The sequence below is a fragment of the Mustela nigripes genome, chromosome 6, assembly GCF_022355385.1.
Source record: "Mustela nigripes isolate SB6536 chromosome 6, MUSNIG.SB6536, whole genome shotgun sequence".
NCBI lineage: Eukaryota > Metazoa > Chordata > Mammalia > Carnivora > Mustelidae > Mustela > Mustela nigripes.
The window spans coordinates 10,984,122-10,992,501 of record NC_081562.1 but is presented as its reverse complement, the minus strand read 5'-3'; positions in this window follow the sequence as shown (position 1 = coordinate 10,992,501).

Below are 8,380 nucleotides of genomic sequence, written 5' to 3'. Positions count from 1 at the left end.
AGTTTGAAATGGCAAGTCTTCCAAAAATGGAGAGCAGTTTAATGGATCCCAAATCCAGAGGCTGTGTAGTTGGGGACATATGCGACTGATTTCCTTCTTGTTGGCGGTAAGGATGTTTCCATTTTTCATGATTATAAAGAATGATGAGATGAACGTTTTAACGCAAAAATGGTTTCTGGATTTTGCCATGGGATGGTTTCCTACAAGTGAGAATCACAGTGAATTTCAATGGGAGAGTAATCTGGTGGGTCTTGCCCTGTGAGTTTCTCCAGGTCACTGGCCCTTCTGGGTTTCACTTTCCCCATCTCAGAGCGTGGATCCCAGGCATGAAAAGGACCTTTCTAGCTCTCGCACATAGACACCTAGTGGCATCTTCAAACTGGGCTTTGTCCCGGACTTGCGAGAGAGATCTGGATTCCTACTGACTGAGAAAACGATTCATTATTTCATCTCAAACAAGTCACATCCCTCCTGGATGCCTCGATTATTCTATTGGCTCAGCAAGGATACTAAACGAGACTTAGGGAGCCACAAAGTGATGTTCCTGAAGCTTTTTTTTTTTTTTTTTTTTTTTTAAATAAAATAATTCCACGGTCCGGAGCACAGAGTTTCTTTCCACACCATCCTTTGTACGCGGGCTTCTCCTCTTGCTCTTCTGTTCCCTGGTCCATTGGTTCCTCCCTCTTCCTCAGGGGGCTGGAGGAGGAAGTGCCATCCTCCCTGAGGGTGGCCGCTAACTTTATTCAAGTTCAGCAACTGTTCACCACCGATGTGCTGATATGGGCTGAGTGCCTCTCCGTGGAACCCACTCCCCGGAGACTGTGCCCTTCTCTGGGAGGAGTCCCTAAAGCTCTACTAAGCGCCAAACTCGCTTCTTTTTTTTTTTTTTTTTTTAAAGATTTTATTTATTTGAGAGAGAGACTTGTGTGTGTGTGTGTGTGTGTGTGTGTGTGTGTGTGTGAGAAAGAGAGAGAGAGCTCCAGCAGGGGAAGGGGCAGAGAGAGAGAAGCAGGCTCCCCACTGAGCAGGGAGCCCAACATGGGGCTCAATCTCAAGACCCTGGGATCATGACCTGAGCCAAAGGCAGACGCTTAACCGACTGAGCCACTCAGGCATCCCTAAACTCAGTTCTTCCCCATGTCTTCAGTCTCGGGATTGCACCACACGGTCAGACACTGGTCCGGACGTGCTATCTTCCGTCCACGCTGAACATACATCGAGTTGTCATTTACTCGCTTGGTTTGTTTGGCAAACGAGCTTTGGGAACTTGCTCTTCAAGATTCCCAGCCACTCCCGTCTGTGTTCATAGACTCTGGAAACAGACTACATGGGTTGAAATGTTTGCTCTGTCATTGACTACATTCATGAACACATCTGAGTTACTAAATCTCAGATTTTTCATATGTGGGGTGGGTGGGCTTGGGTTTGGCTTCTGCGGGGAGCGTGCTGGGCTGAGCTCCGAGTGTGGATTAACCACAGGTCTCCATCTGTCTTTCATTCTCTTTGTACCAGCGGCCACCTGGGGTCATGTTCTTGTGGCAGAAGATAGGAGCATAGGCGGGCATGTCCAACCACGTCAGCACGTATCAAGTCCCTACAGAGTCACGTCTACTGGTATCCAGTTGGCCAAACAAGGTCGGGGGGCAGGGACATGTATGCCCTCCATAGTAGGGGGGAGGTTAATCTTTGTTGAATACTAATTCTATCACATTTTGACATGGTTTGTTGTGAAGGTTAAAAGAGATAATAACTTTCAAGTGCTTATAACAATATTTTGCACATAATATGGGTTCAATGACAAATACCCTGTAAAAATTCATACTAGGGATGATATTAATACTGGTGTTTGTATTAGTATAATCACATAACAGATACTCTTCAAAATACACATTCAGGGATGTCTGGGTGGTTCAGTCGTTTAAGTGTCTGCCTTTGGCTCAGGTCATGATCCCAGGGTCCTGGGATCGAGTCCTGAATCCAGGTCCTTGCTTAGGAAGGAACCTGCTTCTCCCTCTGCCTGCCACTCCCCCTGCTTGTTCTCTCATTCTCTCTCTTTCTGACCAAAAAAAAAAAAAGTCATATTTAAAAAAAAAAACCAAAATACACATTCACACCACACTGTAAATGTCTGATAAGATAGTGTGACACAGACCTCAAATGTTTATGTTGAACAGCAGATGTTTAAGTCAAAGGGGTGAATGCTTAAATGTGGACTTTGGAGAATCAGTAACATCTAGCAGCTGAGAAAAAGGATTCTGGAAGTAGCTAAATTTAGGTCATAATTCCAGTTCTGCCACTTGTTTATTGAGTGACCATCGGCTGGTTTATTAATCTTCTTTTTTTGTTTGGTTTTGTTTTGTTAAATGGTGATTGGCATATTTTTTTTAGTTTGCTTATTTAAGTAATCTCTATACCCAACATAGGGCTTGAACTCACAACCCTGAGATGAAAAGTTGCATGTTCTTCTGACTGACCCCACTGGGAGCCCCTGGTTTCTTATCTTCTCCACATGTCATTGAGCTGTCATGTGAACGGGAGAAGATATTGTAAGTCAGACATGTAGTTAAGTGCTTGGCACACAGTAAGGTCCATAAATGCTCACGGTCTGGAGTGGGGGGGGGGCGGTTGACAGAAAGCCTGCCCTAGAGCCCTGACCCTTCCCGGGTCTGCTTCAGCTGTGTCTCCTGGTCCAGCCAACAGACGTTCACGCGGTACCCACTGTGTGCCAGACATTCCTCTGTTCGATCCGTGCATGCCCACAGCTCACTTCCTCATGGTGAATTCCAATGGAACATTAGTTCCATTGCATGTTCCCTAGGATGTCAGACTGAAAATGACAGCATGAGCGTCCTGCGGTAAGTCGAATTTGGGAAGCTGAATTCGAGAGCACTCAACACGTTCTACAGCTCTAAGGCTTTGAGATTGGCCTATGCGCGTGTGCCTTGAGGGCTGAGGGCTGTGGGTGCTGGGTCTCCTGTGACCGCAGACTCCTTCTTATGGAAGCATCGAGGGTTTCCTTCACATGTCCGGAGCATGCATCTTCCTCTCCACCCACTGCCACTGCCTGTGGGAGGCATGTCCCCACCCTGCTGGGCACCATAGCCCTGTTCCTGGTTTCCAGCCCACCACAAGGGCACTTAGTGTCAGCTTTCCAAACCTCATGTCCTTTGAGTCATAAACTGTCCCCCCTCACACATGGTGTGGGGACCTCCTCTCTCTTCCTTTGCCGTGCTGGTTCTGTTCACCTTCCAGGACTCCACCCCCCACTTCCCGACGGGAAGACTCCTGCTGTCCTGGTCTGGGATGGGAAACGCCCCTCTTTTGGTTATTTCTTCTTTTAAAAATTTTATTATTATTACTTTTAAAAGAAACATATAATGTGTTATTTCTTTCAGGTGTACAGGTCTGTGAATCATCAGTCTTACACAATTCACAGCACTCACCATAGCATATACCCTCCCCAATGTGTATCACCCAGCCACCCTCTCCCTCCCACAACCCCGCCAGCAACCCTCAGTTTGTTTCCCGAGATTAAGAGTCTCTTATATGGTTTGCCTCCCTCTCTGGTTTTGTCTTGTTTTATTTTGCCCTCCCTTCCCCTATGGTGTTCTGTATTGTTTCTCAAATTCCTCATATCAGTCAGATCGTATGATAATTGTCTTTCTCTGATTGACTTATTTCGTTTAGCATGGTACCTTCTAGCTCCATCCACATCATTGCGAATGGCAAGATTTTGGTTTTTTGATGGCTGCATAGTATTCCATTGTATATACATACCACCTCTTCTTTAGCCATTCATCTGTTGATGGACGTCTGGGTTCTTTCCACAGTTTGGCTATTGTGGACATTGCTGCTGTAAACATTTGGGTGCATGTGCCCCTTCGGATCACTACGTTTGTATCTTTAGGGTAAATACCCAGTAGTGCAATTGCTGGGTCATAGGGTAGCTCTATTTTCAACTTTTTGGGGAACCACCATGCTATTCTCCAGAGTGGCTGCACCAGCTTTCATTCCCACCATCAGCGTAGGAGGGTGACCCCCTTTTTGGACCCTCTCTCATACCTAACGGTACTGCCTGGCACCCCCATGCTTCCCACTGTTTCCTTCCCAGCATCTTCCGGGGCGCCTCCACATGGGAACTGCTGTGTAGCCCCGTGGCTAAGCTCATGGGCTCTGTGGCCAGAGGGTGGTGATTTGTGACCACGTGCCTGGGCCTCAGTGTCCTGCCCTGTGAGGTAGGAATCATGACCACAGCAGCTCACAGGGCGCCACTCAGAGGGAGAAGCAGCTTTAGCAATCCATTCTCCGCACCCACTCCTGGTGGGGAGGTGGCGGAGTATGATGGAAGGAGCTCAGACCTGGAGCCTGGCTTTGAATCTCAGCTATGGGACAACAGGCAAATGACTATACACCCGAAAACCTAAACTTCCCTCTCGGCCATATGGGGGGATTCAATTTCCCTTTTGTCAGGTTGAACTGAGGATGACCAGAGGCTCTGTGTGTACGGAAACTGACACAGGGCAGGGGTTTAGTAAATACAGTTTTGACAATTACGTAGGGGTTGCACTTGACCAGTCCCACGGACCTAGGAAATGTGACTCCGGGGCGCCCTGAAAGCCAGCGTGGGAAGGCACCGTGGAGGACAGATGATTCTACAACCTCATTTACAGAGGAGGAAATCCTACTTTTGCTTCCCTTTTACCCTGAGCATGGTGTGAGGGTCACCTGCCTTGAGATGAAAAAAGCAATTGTAGTCATTATTATTGCCCTATTTAATACCAGCCCTGAAAATTGGGCGTACAAGGGGGCCTGAAGACATACCCAGGTGTCCTTGGCCTCCAGGTGGGGGTAGTTCTGTTAGCCCTTTTTCTCACGCTTCCAGGCCCAGTGGCTTGTCCACCCCCGAGACAGCATTCTCCTGACATCGTGAAAGGCACAACTCAGCAGCTCCCCAGTGTTTGCAAAGGCACGGATGCCCGGCACGGGTGTCGCATTTCACAGCCTACGAAGCCCTTCATCCTGCACCACACATCGCTACCCCCTCACTCCTCTAGAACTTTACAGTGCGTACATCACAAAGCATCTGCTGGGATCAGGGACGCCGACCCCAGCCTTACAGATGAGGACATGTAGGCCCAGGGAGCACTCTTGGGCCCGAGACCCTGCCTCTGGGGGTGGCCTTGGGGGCGAGGTTCCCCGAGGGGAAGAGGTCCGCTTCCAGCTCTGCCCCGGTGCCCTGGGCTCGGCCTCCTGCCGAAGATGGAGCCTTCCTGAATGAGGCTTGGGAACGCTGCCACTGTTCAATGAGCTAATGGTGAAATCAGAAACTCAAGGGCTGGTAGCAGAGGCAAAAAAAAAAAAAAAAAGACAAGCTTTGATTCATGGGCCAGAGGATCAGTGAATGGGGAAGACAGCCCGCGGTAAGAGAGGAAAAGCCTGAGCTTCTAGCAGAGTCCCTCCCAGGGAGAGGAAGGTCAGGCTAGCGGAGGCCTCGGTCGGCATCGGGGCCTGACGGGGGAGGCGAGGGAGCCCTGCGGTCCTGTGGTCCTGTCCGAGCAGCCCTGGTGAGCCCCATCTGTGAACAGGGGTGAGAGGGGGAGAGCATACGGGTTGTCACAGGCTCCCCCAGGCAGGAGGTGTAAAGGCGCTTGCCAAAAAAGAAAAAAAAAAAAAACACACCCAGAAACTTCTTTCGTTAGGACAGAAGACGGGGACCAAGTCTCTTAGTTGCCTCTACTGGTCTTGAATGAATGAACAAGGGAATTTTTACGGTGTCAGATCTGGTTTCTCGTGGCGGGTAAGTAGCTGGGGTCGCGAAAATGTTTAGAAAGGGAGTAACTCTCATGTCTAGGGGGTTACCACCCACGGGGGGCCTTTCCCATCCAGGGTCTTCCGTCTGCTCTTCTTACAGCCTCCCTGGGCTGGGCGTTATCATCACAGGACAGGTGAGGACGCAGGGATCAGAGAGGGGCAGGGATTTGTCCCAGGTCACACAGCTGCTATATGCCAGGAGCAGGCTTCCCATCCCCAGCTCCTTCCCATACTTCATTTTAATTTGGGAGGAGATGGAAATGCCTGAAGGGGGTGGGGGAGTGGGGGAGCAGGATGGCGTAAGGAGGAGAGTGTTCTTGTACCTTGACTAGGTACAGAAGTTTCTCTAGCCCCTTTACACTGGTGAACCTCTCTGCAAACGTACTCTTTGGCATGAAGGCAGCTAAGTTGCAGCAAGAAATCCTCCAACTCCCCCAAATTTTAGCTTAGGCACCAGTTTCCCAAATTAACGGAGACGTCTTCCACGTGCCGGGAGGGTAGCAACGAAAGCTCCTGGCCTGAGATGGGGCAACACAGGTAAGTCATGCATGAAGGGGCTCAGCTTTCGAGGTCAGCAGGGAACGGTGATCACGCGTCTTTGTCTAACAACGGCTCCCACGGTGCTCCGTTGAGCCTCATCCTCTGGCTGGCCTCCCTCAGGACAACAGGCCCGTCCTGTTACTTTCTGATCACTTGCGGTTATTGAACAGAATCATTTCATTTCGATCGTTAAGACTCAACCCTGTTCATTTTAAAATGTCGATCTCACATGAACGCTGGGCTCTGCACCAGGGTCTTGCGTGTGTGTGTGTGGGGGGGGGGCACGAGTGTGCGTGTGTGTCTGGGCATGTGTCTGCAGGCGTGTTTGCACGTGCATATACATGTGCACCCGTGTTCATGCCTGGGCATGTGAACATATATGTGTGTGCTGCCGTGTATTCCTTGTCTGGAGTCTGGTCCCAGAGAAAGCTGCCTCCTCGTGTGCCCGCGCCCTGCAGGTGGGCTGTGCTATCTGCCTGCTTCAGACTGGCTGCCTCTTGCAGACAGCCCCGTGTGAGAGATGGCAGCTTTACTACTCTTCTGCCCCAGGGTTTTGCCTGTATTTCTGTCCAACACATTGAGGCTGCCTCCTGTGAGGCAGGTGCCTGAGGGCAGGCTCTCTCAGGAAGAGGTGCCTGTTGGAGGCAGCCCTGGCTCAGTCTCTACCTCCTTCTCTGAGTGCTCACAGTCAGCAGGGATCCGCTCACGGCTGTCTCCCAGCATCCCTGGTCTTGGAGGCTGGCTCACAGCTACAACTCCCAGCGTCCCCCCCCTGATCTTGGCAGGGGGCTGTGACGTTGACTTAAGCCCTGAATTTCTGCTTCCAGGTCTGCTCTGCCCCGGGAGACCCACAGGTCCTTCCCACACCTAGCAGTGGGCATCCTCCTGTCCGCCCCACAGTCTCCCTGTCGCTTTCTCCACACTCATTGCAAATCTCCCTGACTCCGGGGGAGGGCAGGGCAGGGCAGGTGGTCCAGGGCGTTCCAGGTCTTGCAGAAGGGGGGCTCGGACGCACCTTTTTCATCTCACCCCAGACTGGCCTCTTGCATGTCTCGCTGATAAACGCTGTTCTGGCAGGAGTCTCCTGCCCCTGGGGCTACAGGACGTCCTAGGAATCAGGCCTTCTTGAAGACAGTCTGGAGAATTCAGCCCCCTTTTCTACAGTGAACCTGTGGAGTCTCTTCTGGGGGACGGCGGGGTTGGGTTAGGGCCAGACCTCCCGGCGTCCTGTTACCCGAGGTCCTAACCTGTGCCAGGCACGGCCAGGGGCTTTCTAAGCACCATCTGGTGATGCTTTTCGTGACCCTCAGAGCGCGTTCTGTTATCCCCATTTTGTGGATGAGGAAACCAAGGCTCAGACTGCACGTGGCAGATCGTAAACATGAATCCAGGTCTGCCTGTCTTCTGAGCCCAAGGCCATGGGTGTCGGTTGTCTGCAGGACCCACACCCCCGAATCAATTCCTAATTCTTTAGTCACAACACTCTGATTTCTTGGGGGTACAGTCTCAGGGCACCCTCAATTCAGGTGACTTGCCCACTGCCTGTTCTTAGACGACTGACCCAAACTCGACTTCTTGGACTGTTGGTTTAGAACAGAGAGATATGTGACAAACATCTCCCCTCCTAGTTGAAAGCCACGAATGATAAAGAGTCGGAGCACAGGCACCCCCGCGGGGTGTGGTGAGCGAATGAGCCTTGCCGGCTCCCCTGGACCTGGAACTGCCGCGCTCCTGTCCCCCCAACCCTGCCAGACCCTCATTCTCTGGCTCGCCCATTGCTTCAGCCAACTAGCTGACGTGCTCCCACCAGCCACGTAGGTCCCCCACGTTATATGCTCACAGCTGGTTTCCGTTGTTGTCATCCAACAAGTGTGCTTGCTGCCGGGGGTCCGGCTCTTGGCCTGATGGGAACCCCTCTATGCTCCCGGTCTCCGTGAGTTATGACCTGAGAAGCACTCAGGACAGGACCTGACACTCCATGAAGAAGATCATTGTTCTCTCCTTGGGCTCTGGTTCACATCAGGGGCCC